Source organism: Pelophylax lessonae (assembly GCF_965119305.1).
Source record: "Pelophylax lessonae genome assembly, chromosome: 10".
Classification (NCBI taxonomy): Eukaryota; Metazoa; Chordata; class Amphibia; order Anura; family Ranidae; genus Pelophylax; species Pelophylax lessonae.
Window position 1 is genome coordinate 207479935 of NC_138777.1, and position 19120 is coordinate 207499054.

The following is a 19120-nucleotide window of genomic DNA, read 5'->3' on the forward strand; positions in this document are numbered from 1 at the left end:
TGATTAAAGTGGACTGGTCACTGCATCTCTAATTAATAAGAACCTGTCACTGCTTCTCTGAGAGAGAAGTTTTCCTGTCGTGCAAGAAAAACCAGCAGATCGTTCGTCCCGTTTACTCATTGTGTGTTCTGGGCAGTAGATCTACACATTACACACTATGAGAAAATATATCTGATGACAGGTCCCCTTTAAGAGTAAACTCCAAAGAAGAACATTTAAACTGACTCCGTGGACACAACTGCTGAGTGTCTCCAATTTCCATCTAGACTTTGCCTAGGCTAAGATGATATCATCAGTCTGCTGCAGATAGGCGGAAGCATTTCCTCAGTCTCCCCTCCCCCAATGATCAAACTGTACATTCAAACTAAAACTGTGTTTTATTCAACCACTTCTGGACCGGAAGGATTTGCACCCCTTAATGACCAGGCCATTTTTTTGAGATAAGCACTGCATTATTTTAACTGACAATTGCGCGGTCACGCGACGCTGCACCCAAATAAAATTGATGTCCTTTTCCCCCCCACAAATAGAGCTTTATTTTGGTGGTATTTGATCACCTTTTTTTAAATTTTTGCGCTATGAACAAAAAAAAGAGCGACAATTCTGAAAAATAAATATATATATATTTTTCACATTTGGCTATATAACATTACCCAAAGAAAAAAAATTAAAAAAATTAATGGTTTTCATTCTTTTAGGCCAATTTGTATTCCGATACATATTTTTGGTAAAGAAAATACCAATAAGCGTATTTTGATTGGTTTGCGCAAAAGTTATTGTGTCTACAAACTAGGGGAAAGATTTATGTCATTTTTATTTTATTTTTTTTTACTAGTAATGGCGGGGATCTGCTATTTTCAGTGTGACTGCGACATTGCGGCGGACAGATCTGACACCTAACTGACATTTTTGACACTTTTGGGGGGACCAGTGACATTACTACAGTAATCAGTGCTAAAAATATGCACTGTTACTGTAATAATGATACTGGCAGGGAAGGGGTTAACATTGTGGGAGATCCAAGGGTTAAGTTTGAGCCTAGGGGGTGTTTTCCAACTGTATGGGGAGAGACTTGTGAAATGATCATAGAGACCTGTGTTCCTATATAGAAGGATCACAGGAGCTCTGTAATCATATCAGAGAGAACAACGGTCAGCTGTGTTTACAACGTAATAAACTGTCGTTCTCTCTCAGTGGGGAGTGATCGCGGGTGCCCGGCGGCGCTCGGTACCGTCAGTCCCGTGGATCGGCATCCCCGCTGCCTAGTGGGGGCTAGAGCAGCGTGCGCTCGCCCCTAGAAGCAGGTATGGTGATTCACACAGGCAAGCCAGCCTGCCGCAGTATATATGCAGCGGGGCGGTCAGCAAGTGGTTAAAGTGGGGCATTTACAAATCTCCATGAAAACATTTCTGACAAACCACAATACTCAGAAATGTTTAATTATTTCAGAAAAGCTTAAAGTGTTACTAAACCCACAACAGTAAATTAGTCTGTATATGCAGAAAAGTATGCTTGTTATACTCACTGTGGAATCTAAGGGGTTAATCATCCACATTGTGGAAAAAGGCTGTTTGATCCTGTCTTCTCTGATCCTCCCCTTCTTCCACAGTCCCCAATTCATCTCCCGATAGAACAGAACCTTGGGAGCACTCTGCACATGCTCAGTTTGGTGTGTTTTGCTGGAGTTTGTTTTTTTCATGTCAGGTTGCATGTGATCAGCACAGGCCAATCAGCACTGTCCAGACAGAGGGTCAGTGGTCTTGCAGCCTTATAGGACAATTTATCTCAACTCCAGTCCTCAAGTACCCCCAACAGGTCATGTTTTCTGGCTATCCATTATTTTACACAGGTGATTTGATCAGTTTCACTGTCTTAGCAATTACCACAGCTGTTTCATCTGAGGGAAATCCTGAAAACATGACCTGCTTGGGGTACTTGAGGACTGGAGTTGAGAAACATTGTCATAGGACAGTCACAGGAGAATAGAAACTCCTCCTACAAGCTTTAACTAGACACTGATCAAAGTCACAAGACGACTATATACTGCTGATGAGAAAAGGTATTTATCAGTTTATATTTACTAAAATAATTGAATTCCCATATTCTGTGTACTGTGGGAGACCAGATATAGTGACTGCAGGCTCCTGGGGAGACCAGATATAGTGACTGCAGGCTCCTGCAGAGACCAGATATAGTGACTGCAGGCTCCTGGGGAGACCAGATATAGTGAATGCAGGCTCCTGGGGAGAGCAGCTATAGTGACTGCAGGGCCCTGGGGAGATCGGATTTAGTGACTGAAGGCTCCTGGGGAGACCAGATATAGTGACTGAAGGCTCCCGGGGAGACCAGATATAGTGACTGCAGGCTCCAGGGGAGACCAGATATAGTGACTGCAGGCTCCAGGGGAGACCAGATATAGTGACTGCAGGCTCCAGGGGAGACCAGATATAGTGACTGCAGGCTCCAGGGGAGACCAGATATAGTGAATGCAGGCTCCTGGGCAGACCAGATATAGTGACTGGAGGCTCCTGGGGAGACCAGATATAGTGACTGCAGGCTCCTGGGGAGACCAGATATAGTGAATGCAGGCTCCTGGGGAGACCAGATATAGTGAATGCAGGCTCCTGGGGAGACCAGATATAGTGAATGCAGGCTCCTGGGGAGACCAGATATAGTGAATGCAGGCTCCTGGGGAGACCAGATATAGTGACTGCAGGCTCCTGGGGAGACCAGATATAGTGACTGCAGGCTCCTGGGGAGACCAGATATAGTGACTGCAGGCTCCTGGGGAGATCAGATATAGTGACTGCAGGCTCCTGGGTTTAGTGACACTTTAATCTTTTATCATTAAAAGGGCTAGGATGATGTTGTAAGTCTGCTGCAGGCAGGAGAAAGCATTTCCCCAGTCTCCCCTAGCCCAGTGATCACACTGTAACTTTGTAGCAAGTCATAAGGCGAGGCCGGGACACACTGTGTCACAATCCTTATTTTAAATACAGTATATATTATATATCAGGCAGCTGAGGTTCTCCTTTAAACTCTTCCTTCCCCTTTTCTTTAGGATAGGGAGTGTTAATCTAAAACAAATATTTCTATCTGCCGTCAAAGCAAGTTCCACTCTCACCCGATAAAGAGAAAATAGCTTGAATTATTTTCACCGCCCACACATACCAAAAAAGTCGCCTTATCAGCGCCATCTCTCCCTCCCCTGTCCATCAGAACGCGCTGTGCTGTCGAGATGAGGACTTCTGGGTCCACTGATAGCGAAACCTTGAGGTTTTCACCCAAACTCCCGGCCTTAGGAGATTAGGGAGCGAGGAGCACTGGAGGAGATAAACATTAACCGAAACAACTTTTCATCACTTTTAATGAAGGAGCTTTGAAATTAAACTGTAATAAAAAAAAAAAAACATGGAGGGCTTTGATAGAGTGGACCAGGAGGGGTGGGGGGATGGGACCGTTACTGGCCGAAATTCCATCCCCCGTCCCACCCGTTGTATTTTTATCGCCAGATAACTGCGCTGAGAAATATGTGATTGGAGTATTGTACATCTGGGCAGGTCGGTGGGGCGCGCTGACCCGGCTCGAGGTCTGTAGTCAAAACTAAGAAGGCGATTCGGAATCAGACGATAAAGACATCGCGGGCAGCAATCTCATTAAAGCGGAACTCCGGGATAATAAATACAACAGTCCTGTGTTCTTCATGAATCTTGGTGTGCGTTGCCTCTGTGCAGGAGCTTCCTAGAATAAAGACCGCTCACTGCTGCTCTCCCTCCTTGTGAAGGGTGACTGGTCTTGTCTCTGCCCCCTCCTAGTTTTTTTCATTTGTGGGTGGAGCCTGCTGGGGCCCCTCCCACAGCTCTGCTTTCTGTACAGGCTACGATGATGTCACCGACACGTTTATAAAGTAATATCTGGGTTTGCAAAGACATTTGGTGCACACAAAGATAATGTATCTCCTTTGTGGCTACTGAGAAGGTTTTTGTGGCCAGAGCTCAGCTTTAAAGTGGTAGTATACTGCGCTTTTTAATTTTTACCTATATGTAAGTCTATAATAAGGCTTACCTGTAGGTAAATTAATATTGCCTAAATCTGCACGGTTTAGGAGATATTTGCCCTGCATGCAGCTCCTGACAGAAGCGGCGCATGCGCTCTGAACGTCCGTCGGACCTTCAGAGCGCCTTGCCGGCTCCTAGCCAGAAAGTGAACTCCTGCGCGCATGCGCGGGAGTGACGTCATCGCGACTCCGGCCACTCACAGCGCCGGAGCCGCCGAACCCGGAAGAGACGCCGAGGGAAGATGTCAGCTGCCTCAGCGATGTCCGGGCAACCGTGTCGGGGCTTCGTTCTAAGGTAAGTATTTCATAATGTGCTAGTATGCGGTGCACTGGGAATTCCAGGTGTGTCCACTGCGGACTTATGACTTCGGAGCACCGGTCATGAAAGAAACTGGGTTCTGCCACTGCTGGCCTCCTGAAAATGCTAGCTGTCTGGCACTTCAAAAGTCACAGCCCTGGAAGAAGCATGCAGAGACAGGTCACGGTTCCTTATCTCTACAATTGTTGCAGGTAACAGACCTTATTAAAGCACACATAATGGGCACAAAATGGGCCCCCAACGCACCCTAAGGTGCTTACAAATCACACATGACCCAATTTTTGTCTAACACAATGCACTCATAAGCTGCATTACCTTACAGCCATTCCAAAATAATTGTACCGCAAGATTCAGTAGGTTATGGGTTACCACCACGCATTGGAAGGGTAAATGGGCCCTTACATTTGTTCGTTTTTTCTTTCCTCCTGTGACCCAATTGGTGAGATCTTCTCACACTTCCTCTCCCGGTGACACCAGGCCCAGATGCAGAGAGAAGGACTCACCTAAAACTTGGAAAGGGCCAAGTGTGGTCTTAGTCACCAAGCCCTTGTGGACAATGATGGGGACCAAGCGCCAAAAAGCAAATCTCATGGTCCATACAATTTATTTTATTTGCCAGGTGGATGACTACGGGTCTTTTTGTATGTTTTTCCCAATTGTGGAGTCGTGTGCATACATATATGTGTGGGGTGTGGACTACTAGGGAAGCAGGCTACTGATCATACTGGTGCAGATCTGCCATCATCTGTTCTCAGCTGCACTCAAAACTGACAAAGAAGAAAGCTTGTCAAAAAAAGTAAAGAAAATTGTGGCAGTTGTGGGGACACCATAAAACCACCTCACCAGTAGAGAGGACACCATAAAACCACCTCACCAGTAGCAAGGACGCCATACCACCACCTCACCAGTAGCAAGGATGCCATACCACCACCTCACCAGTAGCGAGGATGTCATACAACCACCGCACCTGCAAAGAGGATGCCATACACCCACTGCACAAGTAGAGAGGGCGCCCTACATCCACCCCACAAGTAGAGAGGGCGCCCTACATCCACCCCACAAGTAGAGAGGGCGCCCTTCATCCACCCCACAAGTAGAGAGGGCACCCTACATCCACCCCACAAGTAGAAAGGGCCCCCTACATCCACCCCACAAGTAGAGAGGGCGCCCTACATCCAGCCCACAAGTAAAGAGGGAGCCATACACCCACCGCAACAGCAGAGAGGATGCCAGGCATCCACCCCACCAGTAGAGAGGACGCCGTACATCCATTGCACCAGCAGAGAGGACGCCATACATCCACTCACCAGCAGAGAGGGCACCATACACCCAGCGCACCAGTAGAGGACGGCGTACACCCACCACACCAGCAGAGAGGACGGCGTACACCCGCTCACCAGCAGAGAGGACGGCGTACACCCAGCGCACCAGTAGAGAGGAGGGCGTACAACCACCACACCAGCAGAGAGGACGCCGTACACCCGCTCACTAGCAGAGAGGACGGCGTACACCCAGCGCACCAGTAGAGAGGAGGGCGTACAACCACCACACCAGTAGAGAGGATGGCGTACACCCAGCGCACCAGTAGAGAGGATGGCGTACAACCACCACACCAGTAGAGAGGATGGTGAACACCCACCACACCAGCAGAGACTAAAGCGTTGACCCACCACACCAGCAGAGAGGACGCCATATACCCTACATACCAGCAGAGAGGACAGCATACACCCACTCTCCAGCAGAGAGGAAAGCGTACACCTACCACACCAGAAGAGAAGATGCAATACACCCACCGCACCAGCAGAGCGGACGGCGTACACCCAGCGCACCAGTAGAGAAGACGCCATACACCCAGCGCATCAGTAGAAGCCATTGTCAGTCAGGTCCTTGTTCAGGCACTTCCTGTTATAAGGGGACCACACTCTGTCCCCGTTTCCCAATTAAGCTTCTGCATTGTCACTCTGTCACACAGACTTCTAATACGAACTACAAGTGGCCATCACAACACACATTACACAGACATGGTTCACTGTTGTCACCAGCAGCATGGAGTTTTATTACCTCTCACAGAGATCACATCGCCTTCCCTGACAATGCCTTCATCTGCTTTTCTCTAAAGGACGGTGCCATCGTTGCTTAGGCATCATTCAGGGTCACCATCTACTTCCTGGATTGGGATGTCAGCTCAGAGGAGACACAATCGTGTAAATCCTGGTGCCTGTGCTATTGGCTTGGCTGTGTTCACATACACATATACAAGGAACACTTTGAAAACTCATCAAATCTCAATGGGGAAAAATCTCATGCTGGATATCTATACTGATATGGACTGGGTAATGTGTTAGGAAGGAAAGGATGCCACATCGTTTGATGGAAGTTTAAATTATCACCTTGCAGAGGGCTGAATTCAAAGACCAAAGTGAAAAAATGATGCAGCAGGCTAGTCCATTTTGCTAACATTTCATTGCAGCAACTCAAAATGGTACTCAGTAGTTTGTATGGCCCCCATGTGCTTGTATGCATGCCTGATAACATCAGGGAATGCTCCTAATGAGACGATGTATGGTGTCCTGGGGTATTTCCTCCCAGATCTGGACCAGGGCATCACTGAGCTCCTGAACAGACTGAGGTGCAACCTGGTGACGTCGGATGGCCCAAAACATCATGTCCCAAAGGTGTTCTATTGGTCAGGTGAGTGTGGGGGCCATTTAATGGTATCAATTTCTTCATCCGTCAGGAACTGGCTGCATACTCTCGCCACATGAGGATGGCCACTGTCATGCACCAGGAGGAACCCAGAACCCACTGCACCAGTATAGGATCTGACAATGGGTCCTAGGATTTCATCCCAATACCTAATGGCAGTCAGGGTGCCATTGTCTAGCCTGTAGAGGTCTGTGCATCCCTCCATGGATATAACTCCCCAGACCATCACTGACCCATCACCAAACCGGTCAAGCTGAACGATGTTACAGGCAGCAGAACATTCTTCACAACTTCTCCAGACCCTTTCACATCTGTCACATGTGCTCAGGGTGAACCTGCTCTCATCTATGAAAAGCACAGGGCCCCAGTGGCAGACCTGCCAATTCTGGTATTCAATGGCAAATGCCAATCGAGCTCCATGGTGCCGGGCAGTGACTACAGGGACCACTAAAGGACATTGAGCCCTCAGGCCACCCTCATGAAGTCTGTTTCTGATTGTTTGGTCAGAGACATTCACACCGGTGGCATGCTGGAGGTCATTTTGTGGCAGTACTCATCCTGTTCTTTCTTAAACAAAGGAGCAGATACCGGTCCTGCTGATGGTTTAAGGACCTTCTATGGCCCTGTCCATCTCTCCGAGTGTAACTGCCTGTCTCCTGGAATCTCCTCCATGCTCTTGAGCAAACCTTCTGGCAATGGCACGTATTGACATGCCAACCTGGAGGAGTTGGACTGCCTGTGCACCCTCTATAGCAATGATGGCGAACCCTTGCACCCCACATGTTTTGGAACTACATATCCCATGGTGCTTAACTACACTGCAGAGTGCATGAGCATCAGGGGAAATCTAGTTCCAAAACACCTGGGGTGCCAAGGTTCGCCATCACTGCTCTATAGGGTCCAGGTATCACCTCATGCTACCAGTAGCGACACTGACCCTAGCCAAATGCAAAACTAGTGAAAAACAGTTAGAAAAGATGAGTAGGGAAAATAAATTCAGTGGCGTCCACTTGTAAACCATTCCTGTTTTGGGGATCGTCCCGTTGTTGCCCATCTAGTGCACATGATGTTAATTTAATTAACGCCAAAGCAGTTGAAACGCATTAACAACCCCTTCTGCTACTTAACTGACCAGATCAATATGCCAGGAGTTTCATTGACTTAAATGCAATATTTTGATTAAAAAGCGTTCTTTTAATTTTTCTGAGCAGGGTATGTCTGACACAGATCTGCCCCTGCAGCAGCCTCTCACCTTGTGACTTCCAGTCTGATCACTGGGGGAGGGGAGACTGAGGAAATTCTTCCTCCTGTCTGCAGCAGACAGACAACAGTCGCCCTAGGCAATGTCACTGATGGGAGCAAGGTAGAACTTTTCTGATAAATTATACTGCTAATGTATATTTTTATATGTGATTTTCAATAAACTGACTTGTAAACATGCTGACAGGTCCATTTTAAATCAAGCTGCTCTATAGGTTGATGGGCAGGAAGGGGAAGAACGTTGGTGGGCATCATCAAGATGTTCCAGTGGAGGCGGAGCAGTGGCACAGAGCCTGCAGAATTAGAACTACACTCCCTGTGTTTGGCCCAGAGCCGCCCTTTAGTATTTAAATGCATGAAGAAATAGAGTAGCAATCAATTGTCTTGTCGCACGCAGCGAGCGAGCGAGCGTTGAAATTTCTCGATAAGTGTCGCTAAAGGTGGGGTGAGAGGTTGGGGGTTTCAGTGAACCGTTTGCTCATCAGTTTATACGAGTAAATTAAAGCGGCCTCCATCTGTAAATGCTGGTTGAGGATTATAGATTATACTTATCAGACATTTGCATATCAGAATTTTAAGCAGTCAAACCCCTCCAGCAAACAAGGTCATTCCAAAGATAAAAATTCAGTTATTTTTTTTTTTTTTATTCCCAGCCTCGACTTGTCTTGCTGAATATGACATTATGAAATTAACCCCTGATGTGCCTGGAGCGATGGCTTCTTCCGATGGAATAAACTAGCATGGAGGACTGCAGCAGTTTTGCAAACCAGCGCTGGCCTAAAATGCCACTCCTCCAACGCGCGGTAGATCCTGCAGCCCTACGGAGCCTTTATTAAACTTTAATGCAGAACACAACTGTCTGATAATATCAAAACAATGAAGACGTGTAAACGCACCTCGCTCAATTGTGGCAGTAGAATAACAGACATGCAAAAAGCGAGCAAGAAAAGAAGAGGTGAAATTCTAAAAGTTATGTTACTAAATATACTAAAAACTTGCATGAAAGGTCTTTGAAGCTCGAACTTGGAAGCACATCTTAAGACCACCATGTTAGATTTGAGGGTACCGGTCCCAGCATGGATTTAATAGCCCAGTGCGATTCTCACGCCTTGTTTCAGATTACAACAATGGCCAACATACATTTTCTTGGGCAGCTTCAACTAAAATGGCGTGGATGATTGCGCCTTTTTTTTATTGCGCTGTGGTCATTAAGTCTTTGAGCACACCTGAGTAATTTGCCATACGTTTCCCAAAGTGTGACAGTCCCCACCATGAAAATTCTCATCATATTCAATGGTGCCCCTTCATACCTGGGGGTCATGCTGCCACATTTTGTGCAAAAAAGAAAAAAGAAAGCTTTTTTGGCCAATAGCATGATAGACTACAGGGGGGGCGCCCAATAACAAGTGTATTAGCGCCTACAAAAAAAAAAAAAAAAATCGGTCTCCTTCTCCTAGCAACCTCAGGCCTGTGAACAAAAGGGAGCATCCATGCTCTGCCTGGCGAGGGTCCACAAAAAACCCCTACAACCCCCAATGATGCCCATTACACCCCAAAGACATGCTGGTAGGTTAATTGGATCCTGTATAAAAAAGTTGGCCCTACTATGTATGTATGAATGTGAGTTAGGGACCTAAGCTCCTTGAGGGCAGGGACTGATGTGAATGTGCAATGTATATGTAAAGTGCTGCGTAAATTGACGGCGCTATACAAGTACCTGAATTCCTGAAATAAATATAATAAAATAAATTACAAGAACCGTGGCAAGAGGGCCTGGGAAGAAACTGGCATGGCGGACATGGTTCAAGAGACAACACCACCCACCGAAAAGCCCATACAAGGACAATGATGACATATGACGTCACAGATGATACGGCTTTCCATTGGCCAAAAATGTTGAATGCTTGAAAACACATAAAAAATACGTCAAAAATTATTTCTAGTGAAAAAAAAAATGCAAAAATGTGCAAAAAAAAAAAATAAAAGAATTCTAAATTGACTGAAAGCGGTCATGCATCAAGTATGAATGTAGGCCAATTCTTACCAGCAAGTAAAACAGCTCAATATATTACCACAACATAATTAAATAAATACATCTCCAGAATTCGCCCCTTTTCAACCGACACCACAAAGCTACTAATTCACTCCCTGGTTATCACTCGCCCCGACTACTGCAACTCCATCCTCATTGGATTACATTTACATAGGCTATTCCCCCCTTCAGTCCATCATGAATGCTGCTGCCAGACTCGTTCACCTTACCGTTAAGTATCTACTACTCCTCTCAGCCTAAGCCAACACTGGCTTTCACTTACCCAATGAAAAAAATTCAAAGTACTAACAACTTAAAAAGTCATCCACAACCCCCAGCTACATCACTAACTTAGTCTCAAAATACCAACCCAATCATTCTCTTCCATCCTCCTAAGACCTCCTGCTCTCTAGCTCCCTCATCATCTCCTCCCATGCTCGCCTCCGGGACTTCTCCCATCCTATGGAACTCTCTACCCCAATCTGTCTCTCTCCAAATCTATCCATCTTTAGATGATCCCTGAAAACCCTTCTCTTTAGTGCTAGTTTACACCAGATGCAGTCCAGTGTGTTTCCTTCTGCATGAAAAATAGATGCACAGTGTTTTCCATGTATTCCAATGGCCCTAGTTCACACCAGTGCAGTCAGTTTCTGATGCAGAACAAAAAAAGTAGAACGTGCTGCATTTTTTCTGCACAGAACGGTACTGGAACGCAGCAAAACTTAGTAAAAATGCACCAGAACTGTGTGTGGTGTGAACAGTAAGCAAAAACTCATCCTAAAAACTTACCCTGAGTGCATTTATGTGGTGTGAACTGTCCCTTAAAGAAACCTATCTGGATTCTAACGAATACACTGTATTTTTACTTACTCCATCAGTTCATCCCCCACAGTTATTACCTTTTGTATCACTTGACCCTCCCTCCTAGATTGTAAGCTCCAATGAGCAGAACCCTCTGATTCCTCCTGTATAGAATTGTATTGTAACTGTATTTCTGCCTTCATGTTGTAAAGCGCTGCGCAAACTGTTGGCGCTATATAAATCCTGTATAATAATAATAAAACATTAACATTTTTGCGCTTTTATTTTTGCCTTCATTCACTTTTAGCGATTCGTGAACGAGAACAAAAACAGGCCACGCATGTGCACTTTTTTTTTGCTCCACCTGCATAAGGCATCCCATTAATTTGGCAAATCTGACAAAGTAGCTCATAGACCTTTTTAAAAGTCGAACTCAAGGCCCCCTTCACACGAGTGGTCTAAATCAGGTTCTCCTGTTCGATTTTAAAGTGGACCGATCGGACTTTCTATTCCTCTCTATGGGCAGTCGAATGTAAACAAACTTGTGTCGGTTTACACCTAGCTACCTCCAATCCGATCCAATTTGGAAAAAATAAAAAAAAATCAGAAGGGGATCGTTCCCCTCCATCTCGTGGTATCGGATCAGAGGACAGTCAGGTGTAAACGGACAGGCAGTCAGTTCACATCTGACTGCCCATAGAGCAGAGCAGAGCAGGCTGTGTCCCTGTCCGCTCTGCATTAATAGAGCGGACACAGAGTGGTCATGCCCTGCTCAGACAGATTCCCTGCTGAGCAAAACTGAATAAAAACAGATTCTGTCCCGGGGGAAAAGGGCCTCATTTTTTTTTTTTTTTTTAAACTGTGCATTTTGCCGTGCTTGGGAAGCCATTGACTTTTAAAAGGCAATGCAACAAGTGTTTTTTTCTGTGTTTCATTAATGCACGGAAATTAACGCACGAAATGCAACAAGTGTTTTTTCTGCGTTTCATTAATGCACGGAAATTAATGCACGAAAAAAAAAAAAAAAAAAAAATGAAAATCACTCGATCTACATTTAATGCCACCTTACCACCTGTTTTACCCAGATTTTTGCTGGCAAACGCACCCCAACCAGATGCAGTGCATATGCATTTGCGGAGCTTCACTGTTCGCTTTAATGCAGGGATCCTCAAACTACGACCCTCCAGCTGTTACGGAACTACACGTCCCATGAGGCATTATAAAACTCTGACATTCACAGACATGACTAGGCATGATGGGAGTTGTAGTTCCTGAACAACTGGAGGACCAAAATTTAAAGATGCCTTCTTTAATGGGTCACATTCGATGGCTTTGCCGCCCGACGATTGTGACATGTTGGATAGTTGCAGGATGCAGGCATGAAACACTGTGACAGTGGCATGTAAATATTCCAGTCTGCTTCCATTGCAACTGGTTGGGGTGCTAAAAACATGGCTCAAATGCACATTTTTACCCCCCTAAATCACAAGTCTAAACTTACAGTGTGTGAAGGCTAAGCTGCTCATTGTTCAGATACAGGCACACAAATCTGTGCTCTTCGGGACACCATAGCCAAACAGGTATGAACCAGGTAAAAACAAAACGAACTACAATGGTAATAACGCTTTTCATGCTGTGTGTGAAGTGACAAAGTGGATGGTACAGGTAGGTTGTGAGGGGGGTCAGTTACCGGGTGGCAGGGCAGCAGCTTCTACAAGGAGAGGAAGTAAAATTGTTACTTAGTGACACCAATGTTACCAGCTGCTTCCAGTGTGATTTCCCTTTATAGCACAATGCTGACATTTCTCGCTCACCCGACTGCGTGAAATCCCAGTGTGCGGAGTCCTGGCGCAATGCTCATTATTTACAGAACATGGCTTGGATGCCAGTCTAACCCACCGAAACCCATTACAAAGTGTTTAACTTAACTTTTCCCCACCCATGCTGGCACCAAACACTTCGCTCGCTGTGCCCGGGATCTGAAATAGAGTTGGCGCGGAGTCCAGGTTGGTTTTGGCCAGCAGTGCGCACCTCCCCCTCCTTTCCTGTGCCCTGCAGAGAATAGCGGTCTTCAGTCTCTAAGTCCTGGAGCTGGCACGCTTGCTGACTCTGCCAGCCTGTCCCGGGCTCGATCAGTCATGTAAGTCCGATCTGCGATAAGGGTTCACAGCAGTGAAGGACCGCAGCTGGGTGATAAATGGCCCGTTTATGCTACCGGCCTCTCTGACATTCCCGGACGCAATCTTACCAAGGGGTGACTCAAACACACCACAGAGCCCCCCCCCCCATCCTCTCCTCACTGCTTCCTCCTGAAATTGACGTTTTATTGTTCATAAGAAAAGGATGAAGGATTGGACCATTGCAGAGATTTATTTTCGAAAAGCGGAAAATGGCAAAATAAGAATCATTACTGCTCCGTAGGGTACTGACAATTTCTGCCCAAAAGAGAAAAATCCCACCGATTGCTCCTTAAGGTTTCCCTCTAAAGAAATGTGCTTGCAGCAAAATGACAGGTACTCTAATTATTAATTTAACACAAACTGCAGGGTTCCAGGTGGATCTTAACCACTTGCCTACTGTGCACTTAAACACCCTTCCCATCCAGGCCAATTTTCAGCTTTCAGCGCTCTCACACTTTGAATGACAATTGCGCGGTCATGCTACACTGTACCCATATGAAATTTTTATCATTTTTTTCACACAAACAGAGCTTTCTTTTGGTGGTATTTAATCATCTCTGGGTTTTTTATTTTTTACAAAAAAAAAGAAAAAAGACAGAAAATTTTGAAAAAAAAAAAAAAGTTTTTCTTATTTTCTGCGAGTAAATTTTGAAAATAAATTTTTCTCCCTCACTGATGTGCGCTGATGAGGCGGCACTGATGGGCACTGATAGGCTGCACTGATGGGCACTGATGAGGTGGCACTTATGGGCACTGATGAGGTGGTACTTATGGGCACTGATGAGGAGGTACTAATATGCCGCACTGATGAGCACTGATAGGCGGCACTGATAGGCGGCACTGATAGGCGGCACTGCTGGGCACTGAGAGGTGGCACTGCTGGGCACTGAGAGGTGGCACTGCTGGGCACTGAGAGATGGCACTGCTGGGCACTGAGAGGTGGCACTGCTGGGCACTGAGAGGTGGCACTGCTGGGCACTGAGAGGCGGCACTGACGGGCGGCACTGATAGGCGGCACTGATGGGCACTGGCGGATGGCACTGATGGACACTGACGGGTGACAGTGATGAGCACTGACGGGCGGCACTGATGAGCACTGATGGGCAGCACCATCAGTGCCCACACTCAGTGCCCATAGTGCTGCCAGTCAGTGCTCATCAGTGCCTAGATGAGCAGGCACTGATGGGCACTGACTGGCAGCACTATGGGCACTGATTGTGGGCATTGATGGGGGCACTGATGGCGGGCACTGTGGGCACTGATGGTGGGGGCAGTGTGTGTGTTTTTTTACCTTCAGTAATCAGGGCACTGGTGATCAGTGCCCTGATTACATTTGTCTGTGTCCCCAGCGGCTGTCGGCTCCCCCTCCTTCCTCACACTGCAGTGTCTGTGTGAGGAAGGAGCGCCGGCGATGAGAGATGATCTCATATGTTTACATATGAGATCATCTCTCATTGGACGGCTTGATCACGTGGTGAATGGCCGCTGTGATTGGCCATTCACCACGATCTGTGATCGGCCGTGTCCAAGGGACACGGCCGACACAGATTCCCCCCGATGCGCGCTCGCAGGAGCGCGCGGGGGGGCGTGTCACTGGAGGCCGTTTAAAAACGGCCTCCCGAAAATTCGAGTCCGCGCTGCAGCCGTATATAGGCTGTAGCGCGGATGGGAAGGGGTTAAAGTGGACGTCTATGTAAAATTAAATGCACAATAAACCCCTGAGATGTCACAAAATGCAGCAACAGTATCACTTCTCAAAAAAGCTCCACCTTTTATCATAAAAAGGCCCTCCTGCAACTCCAGTCAGCGACTTTGCCTAGGCTTAGATGATGTCATCAGTCTGCTGCAGGCCATTTCCTCAGTCTCCTCTCCCGCAGTGATCAGCCTGTACTGTACATTGTAACTTTTTAGCAAGTCACAAGGTGGGAGGGATGCAGCGGGGGCTGATCTTTGTCTGATTTAGCATACTGCTAAAATATAGTTCTGATGACAGGACCACTGAAAGTTGCACCGTGAGTCGGGGTAGGAAGACCGCAGCAGGCAACATAAATTCAGTGGCTGCCACCTAATACGGCTCTCTTCCCGCAGATGTCACTGAAGACAACATTTCCTGAACTCCCGGCCATGTTCTACAAGCTGTGCAGTGCAAACAGCGGGGGATCCAGTGCTCATAGGAGAACGCTACGGGAGCAAGATAGAGATCTGAAACTAAATTATTCAACAGCGGCTCAATGCAAGGCAGGAGCACAGGGCAGACAATGGAGGAGGGGGGGGGGGGGTCTGTTAACTTATCCGCCAAGGGGTTTGTGGAAACCAATCCAACTGGAAGGCAACAATGGCTCCCACTGAATAAGAAGCCCTTTAGAGATGTCAATGTTTGGCCAGAAAGCAGGCATTACGCTAACTGGAGCGAAGAGTCTTTAGCATCCAAAATAATAAAGTTCAGGAAGACAGGAGGGGCCGTACAAGACCCTGTAAGCAAAGTGAGCCCCAGTGATAATGAGCAGGCTTTTTCAGAAGTAGTATACCTCATTGCATGCAGACTAACAGAACAGGTGTTGGTGGAGCACCAGACCCCAGAGTAGGCAGAAATTACGAGATTACAGCTTTTAGAGGCAGCTCTTTGTCAACTAGGGTGCCCCAGAGGGTTCCTGGAGTGGTGTGAAGAGCATAAAAAGGATGAGATCATCAAAAGACTTGAAAGAGTTCAGTATAAATGTTAAAAAAGACAAGAGGTGGATAAACCATTACATTTCGGAGGCTCAAAACTCCATCAACTGTTGTCCAGTACCATTTTGAACTTATTGTCAGCAATGAAGCACAGGTGAAGAGGGACTTTGAACCATGAAACGTGTTTGTGGAAACCAATCTAACGAGAAGGCAACAATGGTCCCCACAAAACAAAAAGTCCTTTAGTGAAGATGTCAACATTTAGCCAGAAAGAGACCCGTATGCTAACTGAGGAGAAGAGTCTTTGGCATCCAAAGCAACCAATCACAGATCTTCTATTTCCATGGGCAAGAGAGGCAGTGTAAGACCGTGCAAGCAACGTGAACCCAAGTGATAGTGAGCGGGCACTTCCATAAGGAGTTTTCCTCATTGCATGCAGATATATAAAATGTGTTGGTGAAGCACTAGACCTAAGGTAGGCAGAGATCAGGAGACTGTATCTAAATTAGAGAGGCAGCTTTCTGTCAACTGGATTGTCCCAGAGGGTCCCTGGAGTGGTCTGAAGTGTATAAGAAGAATGAGGGTGCCAAAAGACTCCAGTATAAATTTTATTTGTCACAACAAAAAGTTAATAAGCGAACACGTTTTTGGGGCTTAAACCTCCTCCTTTAACTGCTGTCCAGTACTATTTGGAACCCTGATGAAGGGGCAGCTTTACCCTGAAACACGTTGGACTGTTGGACAATTTATACTGGACCCATTCAAGTCTTTTTCCACTCTCATGCTCATGCTTGATTACATGCAGAGATTTTCCACCATGCTGCTATCATTCCTGTTCTTCACTGTAAAAGGAAAATGTTTAATTGTTTGCAGGATTCAAACCACCTCCAAAAAAGTGCCCTGTCCAGAATGTCCGCAATCACGTTACGTCACAAGCGAGGTGCCTATGCAGTGGAGGTGAGACCTGCAGGAGTTGGGCGATAGTAGGACTGGACAGGAGCCTTACCCAAAGTGAATATCCCCATGGCTTACCGCAAGCATCTCCAAACTTTTTAATCAAAGAGTAAGTTTATATCAGAACTCTGGGGGGGATTATTAACAGGAGCTAAAAAAAAAAAAAAAACCCTGGTGTCTGTGGACAATGTCTCAGGCTTTGTGGTCAATGGGGGTGAAAAAAATGACATAGCCCCTGCAGTCAGAGGGAGGAGGAAGGTGTTATGGAAAGGAGTGGTGGCTCTAACTGTTGGTGTCAGTGGAGGGAATGACACCCCATTGTTGGTGTCAGTGGGAGGTATGGTGCCCTACAGTTAGTGTGTCAGTGGGAGGTATACAATGCCCTATTGTTGGTGTCAGTGGGAGGTATGGTGCCCCATTGTTGGTGTCAGTGGGAGGTATGGTGCCCACTAGTTGGTTACATAGTTACATAGTTAGTGAGGTTGAAAAAAGACATTAGTCCATCCAGTTCAACCTATGATGTGTGTGTGTGTTTGCTTTTAACCGTACATTGTATACCCCTGTATGTTGTGGTCTCTAAGGTGCCCATCTAATAGTTTTTTTGAAACGATCAATGCTCCCTGCTGATACGACTGCTTGTAGAAGAGAATTCCACATCCTTACCGCTCTTACAGTGAAGAACCCCTTACGCATTTTATGGTTAAACCGCCTTTCCTCTAGTTTTAGTGAGTGGCCACGTGTCTTATTGTATCTCCTTTCTCTGAATATTTTGTTCCTTATGCTAGGGTCGCCAGTACAGTATTTGTACATTGATATCATATCCCCCCTCAATCGTCTCTTGTGTTATGAAAAAGAATGGTGCCACACTCTTGGCGTCAGTCGAAGGAATAATATCCAATTGTTGGTGTCAGAGGAAAGAATGGTGCCTTATTCTTGGTTTCAGTTGGAGGAATGATGCCCAATTATTGGTGTCAGTGGAAGGAATCGTGTCCCATTGTTGGTGTCAGTGGAACGAATGGAACCTCGTCGTTCATGTCTGTGGGTGCAATTGTGGCTTGGGGAGGAACGTTGCACTAGGGGCAGAATAAAGTCAAGCAAAAGGCCACATCCAGCCCACAAACCACAGGCTTACAGTAAGACCACACAGGCTTCTGCAGTTTCCAAATGAACACAATTGAGAGTTGGTATATATGAGATGTCCATGGAAGGACTAACCGCCTAGAATCCACCCACAACTGAAACACATCTTTTAGGCAGGCTGACCTAATCTGGATTGGCGATGGAATGTCAGATCCTCTGACCACCCGGGCCGTGGGGGGTCCGATAGCGGCCCTAATCAGTCAGGGCGGTCATATGACTTTCTTGTCTTTGTAAGTCCATCATCTTACCTGTTTACCTGGGGTGTGGATAAGATTACTTGCCATATCTCGCCAAGATGTTTTTAGCACAGAAAGTGCCAATGGAAATCTCCAGCACAATATCTCTCATCAGCAATTAATCAACGGAACTGATTAGCTAATCTGCTGAACTTTGCATGTGTCAGTTTAGTCATCAATTGAGTCCAGAGGGGAGCACAGCCTCAACCTGCCAATCATGTCTCCGTGTGAGGCGTGAGGTATAGCCTACCGCACACGCCCCAGCTAAATCGTCATGCTGCTTCCTTTTTTCTGAGAGTTGGCTTAAAATGAGACACAGGAAGGGTTAAAATCTGTGCCAGATGTTTAGGGCTGTCTGTGTCCCCAAGTAGATTTGCCCACACTTCCGGTGTTCTTTCCCTCTCATTTTCTAAACTTGTGACACCCTCTCACATTTTAACACATAAGGTGTCACTAAAACCACAATTGGAAGATAAATGTAGCCAAATGGGACAAAGGAAGCAATAAGATCTGGACATGTTCAGGGAAGAATAGTCCCCCAATTCAATGGTGTCTATGAGATAGTGGCCCCCAGGGAAGAATAGCCTCTTGATAATGGCCCAGGGGAGACTAGCCCATCAACTTCATGGTATCAGTGGAATAGTGGCCCCTAGGAAAGAATAGTCCCCAAGATTATTGGTGTCAGTGAAATAGTGGCCCCAGGGTAGATTAGTCCCGCAGTTCATTGGTGTCAGTGGGATAGCAGCCCCCAAGGTAGAATAGCCC

At 46.5% G+C, this 19120-nt stretch overlaps 1 protein-coding gene across 1 annotated transcript in view; it reads right to left on the reverse strand.

Annotated features, from left to right (window-relative positions):
- Nucleotides 1-19120, reverse strand: part of ZFPM1 (zinc finger protein, FOG family member 1) — a 181132-nt gene that overhangs the window by 44568 nt on the left and 117444 nt on the right. The window lies entirely within an intron of this gene.